Source organism: Eupeodes corollae, chromosome 2 (assembly GCF_945859685.1).
Source record: "Eupeodes corollae chromosome 2, idEupCoro1.1, whole genome shotgun sequence".
In the NCBI taxonomy this organism is placed as follows: domain Eukaryota; kingdom Metazoa; phylum Arthropoda; class Insecta; order Diptera; family Syrphidae; genus Eupeodes; species Eupeodes corollae.
This window is the reverse complement of record NC_079148.1, coordinates 123,798,727-123,820,966: the sequence shown is the minus strand read 5'-3', so window position 1 is coordinate 123,820,966 and position 22,240 is coordinate 123,798,727. Positions and strand designations below refer to the sequence as shown.

General features: G+C 36.2%; 1 protein-coding gene across 1 annotated transcript in view; it reads right to left on the bottom strand.

The window, feature by feature from the left end:
* The window catches only part of LOC129946277 (calcium-binding protein E63-1), a 435,397-nt gene that overhangs the window by 177,766 nt on the left and 235,391 nt on the right, over positions 1-22,240 (bottom strand). The window lies entirely within an intron of this gene.

Below are 22,240 nucleotides of genomic sequence, written 5' to 3'. Positions count from 1 at the left end.
TAAACAAACATCTAGATCCTATGGAAAAAGTCGAGAAATGTCTAAATGTTCAATTCGAAAAAACCGAACGGATTATTACAAGTATGTAAGGGGTTATCCATTTTGCAGTATCAAAATTCGACATTTGTCAAACTAATTTGTTCAACCAATTTTTGTTTTAGCTGAAAGTCTGAAATTTACGAAAATGGATTGTTTAACTATCGCACAACGCATACAAATTGTTAAAACTTACTTCAAAAATGGTGATTCTCCTTCAGCCACATACCGTACCTTAAGAAGAGATTATGGTTTACAACTACCCAGTAAATTGGCAAAATTGGGCAGAAATTTGAAGAGATTGGATTGATTAGAGATATTGTAAGGCATGTGCATCATCGTTTTGCCCCTACACCTAAAAATATAGCTGTAAATGAAAGTATTGCCAAAAACCCGAGTGTGTCGATTCCTAGTCATTCTCAGGAATTAGGACTATCTAACGGCACATTATGGCGTATTTTGCATTTAAATCTACACCTAAATTCATATAAAGTCCAACTCACACAACAGCTGAAGCCAGCTGACCATTCCCAACTGCGATTTTTCGAACTAAATTTTTTTCAGCGACGAAGGACATTTATAACTCGGTGGGTATGTTTAAGCACAAAATTGTCGTATTTGGGGTTCTGAGAATTCTCAAGTAATGGAAAAAACCCATAACATCCAAAAAGTCACTGTTTACGGCGCTCTTTGATGCGAAGGTGTGATTGAACCTTGTTTCTTCGACTTATCATATGATACCGACTTTTTTTTAAGAATACGACTTTTAAAATAAGTGGTTTTAACAATACACAGAATTCGATCGAATATGGCTTTATTTCCACCGTTGCCACCAAGACCATACGCTTTGACACCTCTGGACTAGTTTTGTGAAGCTGCGTGAAAGACCATGTTTATGCAAATAAACCTTTTACTATTGAGCACTTACAAACCAACATTCGTCAAGTTATGACTGTGTCAAAAAGTGGTAGAAAACTTCCTTAAAAGAATCGATGCTTGAGTGGTAGTCATTTAAATGATGTAGTCTTTCATACATAATGTCAACGTTCAAACTTTTTAATAAAAAAGAAATATCATAAAATAAAAATATTTGAAATGTGTATTATTTACGTTTACTTTTGAAACCACAAAAGGAATAGCCCTGTACTTTCCATGAAGAGTTAATGTCAGCCAAATGACGTCAAGTCAGCTATAATTCAGATATCCTTTAATTAGACTTTAGATTTGAAGAGAGGATCAACAAATCTAACTTCAAATGATTTTAACTGCCGTAAAAACTGTACACCTAACACAAATGTATGGCTATTTAATAAAACCTACCACTTAGCCCAAAGCTTAAGTCATCAAAGTAAATAGGTATAAGAAAATTTCCCAAAACTATCTATAAAACACCTAAGCATACAATTCCATCTTTATAAGAAATCTACTTAAGTTCTCAATTGTGCAAATTTTCATTTAAATTCTCCCCTTATCTATAGGTATTTCCGCAGTTATCTTTGATCTCCTAACAAGATTATACCGCATCACAAGCAATTCTCCCAAAATTCCCATTAAAAATTCTCCATATACGTACTGGCAAAAAAACGGAACGTACAAATTTGCATATCCTTTACATTTGCATTGAATTACCATTTTCCACCTTCACGTCACACAAAAAGTGTTGCATTTTTTCCAAATTTTCTAATAGAAAATTTTTAAATCCCTACCATCATCGCACCAATAATAATTTCAGTTCGTTTTTGTGCTGCTGCCTTTAAACACTAATTGGAATCTCCAGTGACCATAACATAAAAAAAATTAATTTCCCTATACCCCCCAACCCCGATTACCTCTTTTATATACAGCCATATCCAAAACACCTTAAGCTCTGGAATAGTGCCTTTTGGCCATACTCACAGTACACCGTTATACCTTTGTATATAGAGACTCAGATTTGATTCTTAATTTCATGCAGATTGCGCCATTTATATAATGTATGCTATGTACCCTATAATAGGTATGTCTATAATGCGTCCTGTGTTAATTACTCCGGAAAACGATAAAAGGATCTGTCCCGGATAATCATATCATCATTATCAATACCCAGGACCATTGTGATGCAGGCTACTGGCACTGGGCTACATCCTGGGAATGTGGTTCCTCTTCTAGCCATACTAGCTATATAGGTATTGTGTGCACTATATCGTGTCTTAATCGCACTCGAAATGTCCTGAAACGAGTGTATGCAAATGCAAAGTCGTATCGTTGAGCGAAACATCACAAAATTATGTCCACTACTTGTAATTGGTTTCATTAAACTCAGCCGGGAAATGTTCAATTATCGACTTAACGACAATTCAACGCTTCGAAACCGTCCAACCGACAACGCAAGACTACAGCTACCGCTACAACAACTGTATACCATCATCAGTTTGGAACTCTATGGTTTCCCAGGAATTTCTCGGGGAAAATTACCTTTTTCCTGATCCATCCTCTCTGTATCAGTCCTCTCCAGGCACAAAGCACCATCACCATCATCAGGCACACACAGGTGTCCATGTCCTTTCTATACCTCTCACCAAAAAATTGGACGTTAAAAACAAAAAAGTCCAAACCAAAGAAAGAACTCGCCATCAGCAACAAATTTTTTATATGACAACCAGGAACCTCGCTCCCTGATGATGGGTCGATTATTTCGTCATATCGTTAGGGTATGGTGTCCCAACTCCCAGCGTTCCCCCCTTTATACCTATCTACGTTACGTACACCTTCTGTGTTCTTCATCCATACTCGTATTTTGTTTGCAATTCAGATTGAGTCCGCTCTATTACTGGAACCCGAAATTGCCAATTAACTCGCGTTTATTATAATAAAATGTAATAATTTTATTAAAAAAAAGATCCTTTGGGTCATTAAAAATTTACACGAACCCTTGGACAGTTAATTAATGTAACCTTATTCCACCGTTTTCCCTATAGCGATTGTAGCCATGTAGCCATAGTCCTTTTGTGCTGGGCTTGTTTTGCTCTGCAAATGCAATCGCTTCCACCTCTATCAAGCCATTTAAAAGTTAAAGCTGGAGATGGAAAGCTAGAGTTATAGAAGCTGGAGAAGAAGGTTAAAATTCAAAGGAAGATGATGTTCGTTTTTGGATAAATTACGAGACAATTTCATATTTTAAATTTATTGAACCTAGAACAGTTAGTAATGTTATAATCATGCATTTCCGAGAGATAAATTGTTATTCAAGGACATAAGTCATTCAATATTGCTTTGCTGTGGCAATACCTATACCTACTTTTTAAGCAAACTCCTTGTGATGTTCCAGTGGAGTCTTCTTCTATAATAAAGAGAGTTCCTGTATGAAGGAAGTCACGTTCTCGACCAATAGTGGTGTCACTTTCGGTCGTATGTAATTATTCATTGAAAGGTGATTCCGTTTCAATGAACACTGTAGTTATATTTATACCATACCTACATATAAAACCAAAAGGACTTGCATTGCACGAAACGTTGCCGTTGGTAGATTTTGTATAAACATCTGTATATGGATTTTTTTGTCTCTCATTTTTTTTCCAAACGACGACGATGAGGACGATGGTCAGTCGACATAAGGATCAATAGAGAGTTCAAAGCGTTCAATTGGAAAAATGGATGTGAAAGAATGAAAACATTACGTGAAAAGATTCCCTAAGTACCTTTTTCTAACAATATAGAAGGCTATCCTTTACACTCGTGTACAAACATACTCGTATAAAGGTTAAGAGGATGAGAAGATAAGATGGCCAAGAGCGTGCGAATGAGACATTGTATTTATATGAAATCATAATAATTTATACACCATGATGACTATGATCCTGTGAAGGATAAAATATATACGCTAGTGGTTTTTAAAATTTTCGTTAGGTCATCCTAGAAGTGAGTAAAGGTTTAGGTTTCTATAGCAAACTGCGAGTATACGAGTTGAATGGGGGGAGGGGGAATATGTGAAAATGGAGATTCTATTCCAAACGTCGAATTACTATTATCTTCACATAAATTGACGCATCATACCTTAAGTCTTTCTTTCTGTTTTGAAAAGGCTAAAATAGCAGCCGTAAGCCAAAATTGTAATAACTTCGTTTTGTGCCATATGAAATGCTTTTGCTAAACAGGTAAGGATTTGGTTGTGGTTTTTTACTTGTGTTCTAATATAGAAACTTTCCAACTTTGACAGTTGATAGTGGCCATATTACCCGTGTTTTGTTGGAAAACCTATCAATAGTATAGAAGGATTTTACACGAATAACAAAAACAATATCCGCAGTATGAATACTATCGATAAAAGTTTAAGTAGAACCTTACTACGGATGGGTTGTTGACATTTATACGAGTCTCGATTAGATCTTATGTGATTTCCTTCTCAAATGTTGTCAGTGAACCTTTGTTGAGGAAGGTTGCCCCTCCGTTCTGTCTGTGCTCGTTCTTTTTTATTTTTTATTGTTCGTAATCGTGTCGTGGAGCAGTTTATTTTTTTCTCGTCAACTCAATTACAATTAAATGCCATATTTCGGTTTTGATGAATCCCTGCTTCATTGGATTAGTAATTATCTTTTGGATCGTTCAATACAAGTAGTATTGAATGGATTCAATTCTGAAAACCATAAAATAAATGCTGGTGTGCCCCAGGGCTCTGTTTTATCTCCAACACTCTTTCTCATTTTTATTAATGATCTCCATAACCATGACCATAGTACTCTAAACTTTTCATATTCGTTTTCAGGCTCACATCCCTCTTCTTCGTATGTGGAACTGCAACGACAAAATATGATAAGCTCATTAAATTCCGACCTAAACAGCATTATCCAATGGGGATTAAAATACCGCGTAGAATTTAATGCTTCCAAAACCCAATGCTGTTTTGTATCGTTAAAGCGAGATATACCCCCTTTACCATTATCCATGGATGGCACTTGCATCAATGAGACTGAACACCTCGATATTCTCGGTATGTGTGCAATTAACCACATCTTGTGGAATGATCACATTCGCGATGTCGCCAAAAATGCGGCAAGGTGTTTGGGTTTTCTTAACTCCCATCTCTGAGCTGGTGCTCCTGCAACTTACTTTAGCCTCTTGGATAGTATTGAACGTAGAGCATTTAAATTGATAGATGATAATATCATCATAAGTTCATTTACTTCGCTTGAACATCGTGCGTCGTACGGTCTCTTGTCTGACCCTTTTTTACCGTTATTTTAACGGCGTATGCCGTGTGAAATAGCCACTTGCATTTCTCCCCTTAAACAGTTCAACCGTAATACTCGCGCTTCTAGGAATGCTCATCAGTATACCCTCGAGCCCAACTTTGGCCGTACTGTCAAATACAGAGATTCGTTCTTTAGCCGTACTACGCGAATGTGGAATGCCTTACCACACTCTGTCTTTCCTAGTCATTGCAATATTCAGGAATTCAAACCAATGTGCACCGACATCTCCTTTTAAACCCTCTCTCCTCTTCCAAGTGCTCACACTGTGCCTCTGCATAATAAGGGTAGTAATATCCCCTTCAGTGTGTGTTTATTATAAAAAAAAAATGTTGGTACGATTGATATTCATTCGTATCTCGATGGCTGCGTTCGTTGAGTGGTTGTGCATTTGAAACCATGTATTTTTTATTTTTTTTAAATTGAAAAATCAATCTGTTACTGTTGATATTATTCAGTTTTGTTAATAAAAATTGACTAACTAGGCTTATTTTGCAGGAGAAAACAATATGTTTCTACCAAAGGTATATCTCAGTTTAGATTAAATAAATCTTTTTGGTGTTTCCACCGCACGAGAAGATTTAAAATTGATTAAAATTTGACAGCACTCTCTGAGTCGCTCTGATCAAGCTCATTTCAACACGATTCAGATATATACAAAATTGAGGCGAGCTTCAAGCCCGCTTTAACACCACATGTCAATGTAGTAGTCTACCAACAAAATTCTTTCTTAAAGTTTCTTATTTTATATCAAAGCTGCAATTTTTAAATTAACTTATTTATAGAAACTAAATTTCCAGATGTTTTCTTACCATTTCTTCTTGAAAATTGTCCATTTTATTAATTTTAGTTAGTTTTCTTTGCTGAAGTTAGTTTTAACTTTGGATTTTCACAAAACTGTCTTCTATTTTTTTTAATTATTATTCTGACAGGTCTTCTTTCAGTTGTACCAATTCTTAAATACAAAAATCTAGCTACTGCCGATGGGTTTTCTTAGGAATATTCTACTATACTATTTATAGAATGCCAAAAAAAACACGGGTATTTTACATCTATCAAATTGGTTGTCATTTGATTCAAATACCAATGGACTGATAAAACAAACCCTAGATGATGAAATGATCTAACCAAAATGGGGGCTCTGTTCAAGAAATTGTCCGAGTTCCTCACTTATTTCACATTGTCATGTCCTTACGATAAAACTGTAGTGTGGTTGACAACTTTGAGTAGAGTTCTGATCATTGGCTGTTCCTGAGAGTGATTGAAAATTAAACTTCAAGATAGTCAATATCGAGTGCTCACAAGGATGGAACTTGACTGATCTTAATTTTCATCAAAAAATATCTTCACTTATAAACTCATTTTGGATGAGAGTACATGTCAAAAAAATAGCAAATTTGACCAATACATTCCGTAGTCTCTGTTTGGTGAGTATTTTAAAAGAGAAATTAATTGATGTTAATTTAATTGTGAAGAGGAAAATAGCATTATAACTTTTTATAGCTACGATATTAAAATAGTCCTGGGCGATTTTAATGCCAAGCTAGGAAGGGAAGACATCTTTGGTGGAATAATCGGGAAAAACAGCCTGCACGACAACACTTCCGACAAAGGATTCAGGCTCATAGATTTTGCTGCGGGCGAAACGTAATGGTAGCCAGTACGCGTTTTCCACACCTCAACATCTACAAAGGAACTTGGACTTCTCCAGATCAATCTACCGTCAACCAGATTGACCATATTGCGATCGACGCCAGACACGCTTCCAGCATTATGGATGTACGAACTTTCCGAGGAGCTAACATCGACTCGGACCACTACCTCGTTGTAGCCAGGGTAGCACTTCGGATTTCCAGACCCAAGGCAAAACAGGGAGGTGCTGGGAGAAGATACAACGTCAAACGGCTACAATCGCCAGAGATCGCCAAATCCTTTTCCGACCGAGTGACAAGTAACCTCTCTCGAAGTTCTCTGCCGCCAACACAATGTATCGAAAACCAGTGGCAACATGGCCAAGATGCAATCAGAGAAGCCGCCTCTGATGTGCTGGGTTTCAAACAGCCACCAACATGGAACCCCTGGTTTGATGAGGAATGTCGGCAGGCAAATGCAGCCAAACAACAGGCACGCAAAGCGGTGCTGCATAAAAGGACGAGAGCTGCTCGTGAGCTCTATGAGCAGAAGAGGCGAGAGGAACGCCGACTTTTCAGAAGGAAAAAGAGAGGGCATGAGAAGCGTGTGGTCGAAGATGTTGAGAGGTATAAAAGCAGGAATGAGGTTCGAAAGTTTTATGAACAGGTGAAACGAAATTCACAGGTACATAAACCTAGAACCGAAGGCTGCAAAGACCAAAGTGGAAACATCATAGTGGAACCGCAGTCAATGCTGAGGATATGGAAGGACCACTTCTGCAGACTGTATAACGGCGACGAAGAACTGAATCCCGCTGTCAGGCAGGATGACCCATTCGATATAGACGACGAAAGCCAACAATCCCGTCCTCCCGACTTAGACGAAGTAAAGATTGCCATATTTAAGTTGAAGTCTAATAAAGCCGCTGGAGCAGATGGCTTGAATGCCGAGCTCTTTAAAGCAGCTGGAGATAAGTTGGTTAGGAGCATGCACCAACTTATCTGTAAGATATGGTCGGAAGAAAACATGCCCGATGAATGGAACCTCAGTATTGTTTGCCCGATCCTGAAAAAAGGAGACCCTCTAAACTGCACCAACTATAGAGGAATAAGTCTACTTAACATCGCCTATAAAATCTTCTCTGCCATAATATGTGAACGTCTAAAGCCCATCGTCAACAACCTGATAGGTCCTTATCAGTGTGGTTTTAGACCAGGAAAGTCCACAGTTGATCAAATATTCACATTACGGCAGATCCTGGAAAAAACTCAAGAGCACCAAATCGACACCCACCATCTTTTCATCGATTTCAAGGCCGCATATGACAGCATCTACAGGGACGAGCTGTATAGAGCCATGTCTAGTTATGGCATTCCTGCCAAACTCGTCCGTTTGTGCAGGATCACCATGGAGAATTCACGCTGCTCCATAAAGGTTGGAAACAACTTAACAGAACCTTTTGATGTCAAAAAAGGTTTTAGACAAGGTGATGCGTTGTCATGCGATTTTTTTAACATCGTGCTTGAAAGAATAGTGCAGAGCTCACACGTCAACATTAGAGGCACTATCTTTCAAAAGTCTGTCCAATTACTGGCATATGCTGATGACATTGACATAATCGGAAGAACTCAGCGTGATGTCAATGGGGCTTTTGTGAGTATTGAGGCAGAGGCGGCAAAAATGGGTTTAACGGTTAATGAGGGCAAAACAAAGTACATGCTGTCGTCTAGAAAGGACATACAACACCGACGTTTTGGTCAAAACGTCACAATCGACAGACGTACCTTTGAGGTAGTCAAGGACTTCGTCTACCTAGGCTCCGCTGTAAACGCAGAAAACAACACCAGCGCTGAGATCAAACGCAGAATAACTCTTGCTAACCGCTGTTTCTTTGGACTAAGAAAGCAATTGAGTAGTAATGTCCTCTCTCGAGGGACCAAAGTGTTGCTATATAAGACCCTTATCATCCCCGTCCTGCTATACGGTGCAGAAGCATGGACCATGACAAAAGCGGATGAAAGCACCTTGGGTCGCTTCGAGAGAAAAGTTCTTCGTGTAATCTACGGTCCCGTATGCATCGAAGGGGAGTGGAGGAGAAGATGGAACGACGAACTGTACGGGCTGTACAGCGACGTAGACTTAGCAAGAAGAGTAAAAATCCAACGACTAAGATGGCTGGGTCACGTAGAGCGCATGGAAACCAATGCTCCGGCCCGGAAAGTCTTCGAATCCGCACCCGCAGGACAGCGCAGTAGAGGAAGACCGCGGATCAGGTGGCGCGCACAAGTGGAAGATGACCTCACCCAACTTGGAGCGCGAAACTGGAGACATCTAGCTAGGGACCGAGCTAGATGGAGAAGTTTGTTGGGTGAGGCCCTAGTTCACACAGGACTGTAGCGCCACCTTAAGTAAGTAAGTAACCTTTTATAAAATTTTCCATGATCAATTCGCACTTTTTCGGATGTGGGTCTCCGATAACTTCAAGAATTATATTTTTGACGCCATGAAAAGGCTTTGGAGCATTAGCATAGAACTTATCTCTTATGTGTCTCCACATAAAAGACTCCAAAGGTGTTAAATCGCAAGATCTCGTAGCCAGTAATCACTTCCTGGATTATGAAACTTTTTTTTGAAAAAATTCGATTTTTTCATTGCTTTGTGAGCCGCCTTCTTAAAAATAAATGTCGTTCATATCAATATTTCCTGATTCTGGCCATAACCATAACTTGATAGTGCAATCCAATCCACCTTCAGTAAGTAAGGTGAAACCATAACTCCAACATTTAACTCGCACCAAACAGTGACACGTTGACGATGGAGAGACTTTTTAATAATCATTCTTGAAGTTTCTGAGCTCAAAATTCCACAATTCTAATATAAACAAAGCCTACGAAGATAAAATGGGCTCATTGCTGAAGGTGATTTTCGATGAAAATTCATATTACTTTGATGAATTTTAAGGACCCAATTGGTAAAGATATGAAGAGCGAACTTTTTGAGTTATTCTAAAATTAACTTTTAAAAGCCTTAAAATCTAAGTCTTAATACAATGACGGTGTAGTGTTGATTCTGTAATACTTATTTCAAATATCGACGAGAAATCGACAAACCTCAGTTTGTTTCTATAAGAGACAGTAGTACCATGCTCAGTTCTTCTTGAGTGAAACGTTTTAAATTCTTCACACCGCTAACTTGTCCAAAAAGCTCAAATTTCTTTCGTTATGACTTAGTATTTACTATTTTAAATGTCAAAAAAAGATGACAACGTCAAAATTGACAGCTGCCTCAATAACATGTTAGTTAAAATTAAAGCTGTTTTTTAACTTCAAATATGAAGTAATTGTAATCGGTCCGATTTGTCGAACTGAACACTTTGACATTTCTCGACGTTTTAAGGTCCCTAGAGTCGAAATAAAAGATTTTTAGAAAGATGTCTGTGCGTGCGTGTTTTTTTTCGTTGTCTATAGCTCAAGAACCAGAAGAGATATCGACTTCAAATAAATTGTGTTATACATATAATAAGGCAGACAGATGCAGAAAGGGCTCTCAAAAAAATTGAGTGGGCGGTTTTTTTACCATAGCAGTTTAAAAAAAAAGGTGAAATGTTCAGTAACACTTAATAACTTACGAACCAAAAATAAAAAGACTAGAAATAAATTTTATATTATATATTGTAACGTTATACCAAAGAAGTATATTTTTTGAAAAAAAAATCAAATTAAAGGTTTTTTTATAAATCAAAAAAACTGAAAAAAAAAATAGTGTCACCTCCAAAATTTGACGACTTAAACATGATTTCATCTTCAAAACAATTTTGTGCAACGAAAAATAAAGTGTTTAACATCTGGTAAAATTTTGAGAAAAATCGAATTGACGGTTTTTTTTATAAAAAAAAATAAAAAAAACTAATAAAAAAACATTACTCAAAGTTGGTAAACATTGATTTTCGACTCAAATATCTTTTCAAAAATTTGAGATTATGGCTTCCAACTAATTTTAACTTATAACAAACATTGTTTTCAACATTCAGACAAATTTTGAGAAAAATCAAATTGACAGTTTTTTGACAAAAAATAAAAACCTGAACAAAAAAAATTAATAATAGTTGGTAAAAATTGATTTTTGACTCAAATATCTTTTCAAAACTTTAAGATTATGGCTTGCAGCTAATTTTAACTTACAAGAAATATTGTTTTCAACATTCGGACAAATTTTGAGAAAAATCGAATTGACAGTTTTTTTTTTAAATAAAAAGCTAAGAAAAAAAAACAATACTTAAGCTTGGTAAAAAATTACTTTCGAATCAAATAGCTTTTCTAAACTTAAAACAACTAACAACTTTTTCAACCCAACACGAAATAGACAGACGGGATGGGAAGTTATCTGTGTGGGTCGCATCCCAGCCTCTTTTTTTAATTGAATTTAGGTATAAATCCATATTAGAAATCCAAAGTCAAATATGAGGCAGTCCCATCTTCATAAAAAGAAATGTTTAAAATCCAGCTTTCAAGAACTCAGAAGCACTTCTCTGAAATAAAAATGTGTCTTAACTATTTCTGAGAATTTGTGTCATCCTACTTTTTTTTAGATTTCTTTCATTTTACTGAATCACTTTCGCCTTTTTTAACACTAAGCCTTGTGTCCAGAGTCCAGCCCTGACGACAGGTATGAGTTGAGTATATAAGTTTAATAAATCCCTTACCTATATTTTCTTTAAAGTGGACGCAGATGATTCGTTTCTCTTTATTCACTCTCGTAAAGTAACCGTTATCATAATTTTTGGTATTATTTCAGGATATCATACCCTTACCACATACGCCATTCATCTTTAGCCCCCTGGTTTATACAAAAGAAGGAGATAATCCTTTACTCAAAAAAAAAAGACAAAAATATTCACAAGAAGGGTTTAAATTCCACATAAGAGGTATCTCTGTGTTCTCAATTTACCATATTAAGGTACAACTCAGACACACTCTTTTTGTCTCTAACCCCGCAAGGACAATAATTTTATGTGATTGTGGAGAGAGATATGATATTCAGGTTCTCTCAGTGTTCAGCTCATGTATGGCGTTGGCGGCTCATTGCAATGAAACAAAAGGAAGCCAACAAGTTACGCTAACTGTTGAAAAGTTTAATCCTGCAACAGTAACGAAATTAAATTACCTCTTCCACTTTTCATCTCTTCCTACCGTTGCCGCTGTAGTCCTTGTTCTGTTGCTGCTGCTGCTAGTGCTGGCACTGGTGCTGCTATTGCTGCCGACTCGACTGACTCTGACACGGAATAACTTGCTTTAAAATGTAAATTTCGAATTGAAAAACTCGTCCTTTATTGCTTCGCTTCAATGAACGAGGTCCTTTTCCTTCAATTACATCCAATATTTTGCAACGTCCTTTTGTGCACGCGTGTTTGTCGAAATTTGAAACTACTTTTCTGTACTTTAAAAAAAAAATAGATACCTATGTACCGTGGATATGTATGTATGTATATCTATAAGTAAAGTCCTTCCTGCTTATTTTTGTAAATTGTTAAATCAGCAATTTAAAAGTACAAAACTATAAAAAGGAAGAACCAGCGCCGTGCCAGCGTTCGATGTTAATAGAATGTCCTTTTGCATTAACAACCAAAAAGAAAAATCACCGAATATGAATGGAATGATGTCGTTGGGTAGTTCGTGCCTCTGCCGTTGTTGTCCACGTCTAGATTCGGCGAGTTGGGTGGTGGTCTACCAAGGATCCTTTTTGCTTCCACTAACGTAAAAGCATTTTATATTAAGTGGATGGCTGCTCTATAAAAGGATCTCTTTTTTTTAGTGTAGATTTGCTCCCTGTTGTGTTTGATTTTTTCTTCTGCGGAATTCAATACAAGACAAGAAAAGAGGAGTTTTTCTTTTTCTTGTGCATTATGTTCATCTTGTTGTTGTCCATTTCGATGGAAAAGACGATTAAGAAATTCAGGTTTGGACTTTTTTACATTTTCCTAGAAGAAAAGACTCAAGGATGAGAATATAGGCATTTCTTTTGTTCTGTATGTATGTATGTTATGTAGGTACGATTATAGTAGCTACATACTTTTCTTGTTTATCAATTTATAGGCAATAGAATTGAACGATGAAGGTATGATGAGAGATTAAAGGGAAAATGACAATTTTTGTAACTCAATTGGCAGTTAAAATTAATTTTGATTAATAATTAACAATTTTTTATAATGTTCAATGCATTTTAAGGTTAACTTTAGGTCGGCAAATGTTAGACTTGGAGAGTTTTCGATCATATTTTGAGTTAGTTTTGGTGATTTTTCTAGATTTAAGAAAAATAATTCTTTGTTTAATTGATAAACATGTGTGATAATATCAAATGCTTTGAAATTAATTAATTAAATAAGACTTAACTAAAGAAATTTAAAAAAATAGTGTCTTACTGTTTTTTTTATTGGATCCGTAGAAAACGAATTCAAATCTAAACCTCTCATTGCCTGGCAAAAATCCTCGTTTCAAACCCTCCCAGTGGGTGCCGGGCGTTAATGATCACCACAGTTGTCTTCCATGTTGTCAAGATGGAGATCAGCTAAGGTCAGGTTGAATTGCTGAAGTTTCCTACTCCTTAATAGTAGCAAGCATTAGCAATGCAATTTGACCATAGATACGGGGTCCTTAATTTCAGTGGTGGTGTGAGCGTCTTACATAATCCATGCAGAAGAATGAAAGGCTGGGGCAAACCAGTCGCTAACGAGCCCATTCGGATGCCTTGGCAGGGTCCGTCTTATCTTCTGCCTTACCCCGGTATATCGGCTCTGCCGGGGCTGACCTCTTTTTTCCGACCTACTCGTAGGACCAACATTCAAAAACTTCTATAAAATGGACGAACTAGACATGACGAACGTAGAACCCTCCACAGACTTGGAGGATGAACTCTTGGCATCCAGCCAGGAGACTTTGAAGGGGAGCTCATTTAGCGCTGGTAGTTCCAGCACTTGTCAGGAACCACAGGAAGTATAGGCAGTGCTATTCATAGCACTCCTATACTTCCTAAACCGTATATAAAACCGAAACCCTCGAATAGCAGTGCAACTCGAGGAACCAAAAAAAACAATCAGAAGGCGCTCTTCTCAGGAACCGCTTCAAAACGACCTCTCACATTCTTGCCAAGATTGCCAAAAATGAAGAGACCGAAGTGATTCATGAGAGGGACGCCCAAGATAAATAATAAGAAACAGATCTCAGGTAGAGATCTGCACGTCTCAGAAAAACAGCAAGCTTGACAACCGGACAAAGCCAGTGAAAGCACCATCTTCTGGAGCAGCGCAAATGCGTACTCTTAGTGAGGTTGTCAGGGATGACCTCCACGAAGCAGTTGTGGATGAGCCCTCCACAAACAGCAAAGGTCTGCTGAACGTGTGGAACTCTATCGAGGGCAAGCTCTCTAAGATGGTGTTTTCATACACTATAACAAACAGTGAGGGCCCCTACCCTAGTTTTGACTCTGGCGAGATGCTCAGGGGCTCTTGAAAGCTCTCAGCATACTTATCTTAAGGGCAAATCTACGGAGACTGCCTCCATGAGGTAGTGCGTACTGTAGAACAAACAATCCATTATAAAGAATTTAATCTTGCCACCTTCCTAGACATAGAAGATGCTTTTAACAACGTCCTTACAGAATCCATAGAAGAATCGCTCGTTAAGTTCGGTGCAGAAGACTTCATTCGAGAATGGATTATTTCCATGGTCAGTGGTAGGAAGATTCGAGCCACTCTAGGCAATACAATCGCAACAAAACACGTGAGTTGGGGAACACCCCAGGGTGGTGTCCTTTCGCCTCTTCAATGGCTTCTGGTCATGGATACAATTCTCGTTAAATTAGAGAAATGTGGAGTGAAGGTGGTAGCCTATGCGGATGATTTAGTGCTATTGGTGTCAGGAATGTACACCTCTGTGATTAGTGAAATCACGGAGTCAGCAACTCGGACTAAAAACAACTTGTAAAAGGAGTACTTTAAAAAAAGTAGTTCAATACTGAAAACCGAAGTTGAACTTTATGTTTCTAGACTTGGTCAAGTTTAAGTTTAAGTTTAAGTTTAAGTTTAAGTTTAAGTTTAAGTTTAAGTTTAAGTTTAAGTTTAAGTTTAAGTTTAAGTTTAAGTTTAAGTTTAAGTTTAAGTTTAAGTTTAAGTTTAAGTTTAAGTTTAAGTTTAAGTTCAAGTTTAAGTTTAATTTTAAGTTTAAGTTTAAGTTTAAGTTTAAGTTTAAGTTTAAGTTTAAGTTTAAGTTTAAGTTTAAGTTTAAGTTTAAGTTTAAGTTTAAGTTTAAGTTTAAGTTTAAGTTTAAGTTTAAGTTTAAGTTTAAGTTTAAGTTTAAGTTTAAGTTTAAGTTTAAGTTTAAGTTTAAGTTTAAGTTTAAGTTTAAGTTTAAGTTTAAGTTTAAGTTTAAGTTTAAGTTTAAGTTTAAGTTTAAGTTTAAGTTTAAGTTTAAGTTTAAGTTTAAGTTTAAGTTTAAGTTTAAGTTTAAGTTTAAGTTTAAGTTTAAGTTTAAGTTTAAGTTTAAGTTTAAGTTTAAGTTTAAGTTTAAGTTTAAGTTTAAGTTTAAGTTTAAGTTTAAGTTTAAGTTTAAGTTTAAGTTTAAGTTTAAGTTTAAGTTTAAGTTTAAGTTTAAGTTTAAGTTTAAGTTTAAGTTTAAGTTTAAGTTTAAGTTTAAGTTTAAGTTTAAGTTTAAGTTTAAGTTTAAGTTTAAGTTTAAGTTTAAGTTTAAGTTTAAGTTTAAGTTTAAGTTTAAGTTTAAGTTTAAGTTTAAGTTTAAGTTTAAGTTTAAGTTTAAGTTTAAGTTTAAGTTTAAGTTTAAGTTTAAGTTTAAGTTTAAGTTTAAGTTTAAGTTTAAGTTTAAGTTTAAGTTTAAGTTTAAGTTTAAGTTTAAGTTTAAGTTTAAGTTTAAGTTTAAGTTTAAGTTTAAGTTTAAGTTTAAGTTTAAGTTTAAGTTAAGTGCAAATCGCGACTGTCAAATTTTAAGTAAAATATCCCTACAACAAGATTCACATCAGTTAGCCGGTTGATACAAATCTTTTTAAAACAGAAGAAATTAATTGTTTTTCTAGTGGCTGTATCTTTGGACATCAATGTCTTTATTTATTTGAATTGAAAGAGATCGAATTTGAAAGTTTACTGTGACCTATAAGGAAGGAATTAGAAAATACCCCTTGACTTGTTACTGCCCTTGATTTACTCGATACCAGGAAGGTATCGTAAAATTTTGCAACAGTTTTGGTTCCGCAAACAAAAATGAAGGAATATTTTTCGGACCAAATCGCTAAGCATCGAACATTTCAGCTCAGACCTCTTCTAAACTCAAACATTGTTCAAAAATGTGCAAAATACTGTTCTTTTAATTATTATAACGTATATGAATATTTTTCATCTCCTTAAAACCATTATTAAGGGTAAAGGATTAAATTTACTTTTTTAAATCGGTAAAAGTTTAGTTTTCTAAATTTATTTTTTAAAGAAAGTGACTGGCAAAACCGTTTCTGTGGATGTATTATTTTCTGCAAGTTCAAATGGCTTCAGAGAGCTTCATACTTCTTTTTAGATTACACTCATCGAAAATAGTTTTGATTTTCTGATATAGGGTTTTTCAATAGGGACGGGTAGATGCCGTGGAGTTTGCTGTGTGACACGTAGCGCTGTCCTGATGGAACCACATGTCGTCTAGGTCCATATTGTTCAATTTTGGCCCTAAGAAATAAGTTATCATCGTTATGAAGCTCTGTTGACGGTGCACACCTCACTAACGTTGTTTTCAAAAAATTACGGAAAATGATGAACCTAGCGTAGGTTGGTGTCGTGGGTGTTGGCTGATTGTTTACTGAACCGGTCGTCTTAAATTTGGCCACCAAACATTGAAGAGTCGACTGTGAAGGGCCAACCCATTTACCATAAAATGGGCGCGATGCTCGCAACGTTTGCGTTAACGAACACTCAGATTCATAGTTAAGTTTTATCATTTTAAAGTGCTGGTCAATCGTGTAACTTGCCATGATGATTTGGTATAAACAACTGAATAATAAACAGATAGATTTGACAGATGTCACAAAAACAAAATGGCTACGACCGGGCGCCAAAATCTACCCGTGCCCACAAATAACCCCTTCATAAGGCTCTTAACAGTTTCAGCTCTCTATTTCTAAAACCGTTGAGCGCATGAAAAATTTGTGAGTCAAAAGTTAAAGCAAATTGTATGCTTGAGAATTTTGCCAAGAGTTCATTATATGAATAGAAAAAGATATTGTAATTACGAAATTCGTAATTTTCGAAGCTCAATAACTTACGAAGCTGACACAAGATGTTGCGAGACTTTTTTTACAACGTTAAGACGAGTTTCCGGGACACTATTTCTCATTTCGATGTGAAACTCTTATTTTATTGTTCCAAACCTCCAAGTGGCTGGTTTAAGGCTTGCGGCTAAAATTACTAACAGACAGATAAAAAGTATTCAGACAGACAGAAAACGATTAAAAACAACAATAAATATAAAACTTCTATAGTATAGCATTCAACATACATATGTATGTATGTATGTAAGGATATATGTAACGTAATTTTACAAAAAATTAAATGTGTCTCTTCATAACACCAAATGTAATTTCACCACCTACATATTTTCAAGAAAACAAAAACTATACTAGAAGCATAAATTGCGGAACATAGCACAATGACCAGGAACCGGTAGAATGGCAAAATGTATCGCCTTAAGTGAGGTCTAGCAGCAGTCCAAAACAATTTCTTCTTCCTGCGTATCCTGTTCTCTTTCTTCAACACCACACATACGATGAAAAGGATGTATGTATACCTATAGGAAGATAAGATATAAAACCTTTTGTTAAATGTCTTATGGAAAAGATAAAAATATCAAGAAACAACAACACCAAATGGAAGCACCACCGTGCAAGCAAAAGATTTCCAGCTTCGCTTTGTTTCACACTTTTTTTTTTCTGTCCACACACAAAATGTGTCACTTAGACAGCTTTCGAGTGGATCGCCCATATATTCTAGCAGCTATGGAGCTTGTTTTTAAGAAAAGCCTGCAGCAATCCTTTTGGGAGTGCGATGGACGACGATGACGATGACGACGACGAGATGCAACAATAACTCACACAATAGAAATGTCCTTGGTGCGGATGTTCAGTTTGAAGGAGGTTGGATTTGGGGTTGATGTGATATGTATAAGAAGTGAGTGTGATGTTGACGATGGTGTGAGGTTTGATAGTTAGTTTTGTGAAGCATGTATGCCAAGATGTTGTTGCATCGCTCTTTGTGAGTTCAAGAAACAGATATAGGCCTCCTTTTCTTATGAAGTCCATAAAAAAAAAAAAAGTCCATACCAAGAAAAAAAACCCTCAAGCTGAAACACACATATCCCCATACTATTCTTTAGTATTGTTGGGGCACTTCTAAGACACATTGTTCTGTTGAGCTTCTTCATCTAATCCTAAGCTCAGTCGCCTTTCCTTCTTACGCCCACATCACCGTATTTCATCTGTTGTCGTATTCGTCCTCATCGTCACTGTCACCGCAGCGTCATAGAAGCCGTTGTCGTTGTCATCTTGTACCTCTTGAGTCAGCTCAATTGAAACGAAAAGAAAATTGCACATGTTGCACTTTTGCGTACTAGAAATCCAAGAGTGTTGCACTAAATTTCCTTTTTACTTCTCAATGTTGTTTTTTTTGTTGTTGTTGTTTTCTTTCATTCTATTTTTCGTTTGTGAATAGAACTGGGCTGAGATACAATTCAGCTTTTGGAGCGTTTTCAAAACTACATCAAAAACAAAAATAAAAACTGCAAAACAAGATGCACTTGGCTTTCGTTTTCTTCGAGGGCATTTTGTTGCTGCGAGAAAGTTAAAGAAGAAGAAAAAGAAGCAACAAAGCAAAACTTAAAATCGGTGACTGTTTCCATGATGCTATGCATGCCGTGCCATGCAAGATGCAACACAGACAACACTTTGACACGAATTCATATTTCGAGTGCAGCTTGTAGCTTTGCTTTGCGGATGGCGTATTGTTAACGCAGCACTATCACAAGGAGCTACCAGAGACGAAGTAAAAGGCCGCAGAATAAGAGCTTGTTTTTTTTTCAAACTAATTGGGACACAGGTATCATAGATTTTATTCTGTTCCAAAATTTTAGTGACTTTGAGGTGCTGTTGCATAGAATCGAGTGTTTCAAAATTGTGCACTATGGTGTATGCGCACTTTTTATTTTCTTTCTTATTTTGAAACATCGCACAAAAAGTAGTGCAAAATTACTCATAATAAATAAGACAGTTTACTTAAGTTATAGTAAACCCGAAATTCTAAAATTGTTAAAGGGGCAGGTTAGATTGGATCGCGGTTTTAAGAAGAACATTTTCTAAAAATGCTTCCCTTGTCATCATAAAGGCCGAAAAAAATAACTCCGAGTTTTTTTAATACTTACTGATGTAACTCAGCGCCTATCTCCCCGTCAAAAATACGTTTTCCTTATCACTTTCTTCTTCCTTCTTGATTGAAATTATTAATAAAAATGAGAAAAAGTGTTGGAGATAGAACAGAGCTCTGGGGCGCACCAGCATTTATTTTATGGGTTTCAGACTTGAATCCGTTCATAACAACTTGTATTGAACGGTTCGAAAGTAAATTTCTAATCCAACGAAGAAAAGATCCGTCAATACCAAAAGCACGCATTTTCGATAAGAGAGAAAGATGCCAGACTTTATCAAATGCCTTTGAAATATCAAGTGGGACGAACCATGAGATCACCAGTGGAACTATTGCTACGAAAGCCGTATTGCTGGTCATCAAGAAGCTTCTGTTTTTCAAGATAGTTCTTACGCTGATTATTAATCAGCGTTTCCATGACCTAAGAAATAATAGACGTTATTGTTATCGATCAATAATTTGCGGGAGAAGAAGATTCGCTTTTTTTAGGATTGCAGTTTTCCCACTACTCGAGCCCAGAAGAATAGGTAATTGGAAAAGCTTAGGCATCGGTTTTGCTAGCGTGGAAGAACACCTCTTCAGAACAATAGCGGGGATACCATCCGGACCAGGGGATTTATGAATGTTGAGATCTTTGAGTTGGGTTGTTAAGTTTTCGAGAAATCTGTGCCCGAATGTTTCAAATGACAAAAAAGGACCTTCTAAAACTAAGAGGGCCTCAACTATCACTGTTGTTTGTTATCCTGATGAGTCACTTCTTAATAAGTACAACACATGCAAAAAAAGGTATGGGATTATTTGATTTAAGTTGAGAAATTGAAGATGAGGAGATGGTGGGAGGCTGTTTTCGAAAAGTAGAAAGAAAATACTTTTTGACGACACATGCGAAGTCTCACCTTCACTAATAAAATACAATTCTCACGAAAGTATGGGTTGTTTAGGGAGACCTAATTAACCACTTAGTTTCCCTCTACCCTAAACCTTCCAAATCCTGATAGTTTTTTAGGTAGCATAACTGATCAATAGAAATCGCAGAAAGATGCTTGTCTGTAAATGCTGATGTATCACTCCCTAAAACTTAAACTAATATTTCGTTTTTTTTCACCAAAAAATAGCAGCCCCGAGACACCATTTGGGTTATCGTTAACTTCTTTTCCCATGGATTTGTTCCCATATTCGGAAAATTGGTATCGGGAACTTTTCGAAATTGGGGAAAAATCCTATGGAAAATGGACCCCTTATTTCTTCTCTTATTTCATAGGAAGATCTTGTGTTTTTTCTGTCTGAATACTTCCCCGTTATTTAGTTGTCGGAATTGAAAGCGAAGAAAACAAATTAAGCAATTCTCAACTAAATAATAATGAAAATTTATCTTTTTAAAGCCGAATTCAACAAATACTCACCAAGTTCAAATTTAAATCAGTTTTATGAAAAAAAAACGAGGCTAATGATTTCACAACAAATCGGTCTAAGGAAGATATTCAAAATTTTGGAAAGAAGTAGAAAAAGAACTTGACAGCTTGGGCCCACCAACAACATCTATTTCTGAATGGAAAAAAGTAGGTGACAAGTTGATAACCATGATATTTTCTTTAAAAAAAAAAAACAATAATTTAAGGTATAGCTTGATAAAAAAAATACGTTCTTCGTAAAAGTTTAATTTTATTCGCCTCTATATTCTTCGTCACTCATTTCAGTTTTGATAAATACGGGGCAAATTGTGGGCTCAAAAAAACCCAAGACTTTTTGAAAAAGAAGATTGAGCCAGCATTTTTAATTAAGGATTAGGTCTAGGACGGCAAGTCGATGACTCACGAGTCACGAGTCAAATGAGTACGAAAAAGAAAGCAGATGTGAAAAAATGAGATGCAAACAAAATTTCCGTAAGTCTTGAGCAAATTTTAAGTATTTGTTTTCATTCGATTTTCTTGGTGCTTGGATAATTGCTTCAGATTCGGCTTCGTCTGCGATACGGTGGGCCTGCTTCGAGGTTGCTTTAAATGAAATTTCTATTATTTTATCCCTCCAAAGACCAAATATTTTGTTTGTTGACATTTTTTTACAGCTGTTGAGCTGTCAGGCAAAGCAAATGTTCAGATAATTGAACTAGAGCCTCCGTTTGGAGTCACGTTACGTTCTTTTCCTTACGATTGTCAAACGAAACGTGAGGTCGAAACTTCATTGTGATAGCATGCATTGAATTCCTATGGCTGAACTCGTAATCGTCAGGTGAAGCCGAAGCTGAAGCGTGTTGTGATTCAGGCATAAACAATATCGAATTTATTTGAAAACCAGATAAGTGTGTAACTCCATTTTAGCAAATTTTACAGGAGAGCAAAAAAAACTAAAAATTTCAATGGTTAATGTGAACAAAATGGGGATTCCCGCTTTGAGGAATTGTAGTTTCCGGCTTAAGCTAACAGATGGCATCAAAATGTTATTTTCGGGATATTTGGAGTTACACACTTTTCTGTTTTCACTGACGATATTTGAATTTGAAAATGTCTCCAGGAATTTGGACACGGGAATCACATTGGATCTAATAACATTTTTTGAAATGCACCCTGATCTCTATAGTCCTTGTCACAAGGATCAATATAGGGTTAAGAGATGCGATTCTTTACAGTCCATTGTGGATTCAATGTAACCTACAAAGCCAAATGTTAACATTAAAATAATAAATAATTTTCGGAATCCATTTCCAAAATCCTTTTTATTTTGTTTTATAAATTGTACTCAACTTCAAAAAAACTATCGAAAAATTAAAGCCAAAGGAGTATTCAAAACAAAACAAAACAAACAATAATTTTCAAATTTGAGGCATGAGGAACGAGTCAACGTGTAATAGCGCTTGTCTCACCGAATACAAATTTATAAGGAAAGTCAG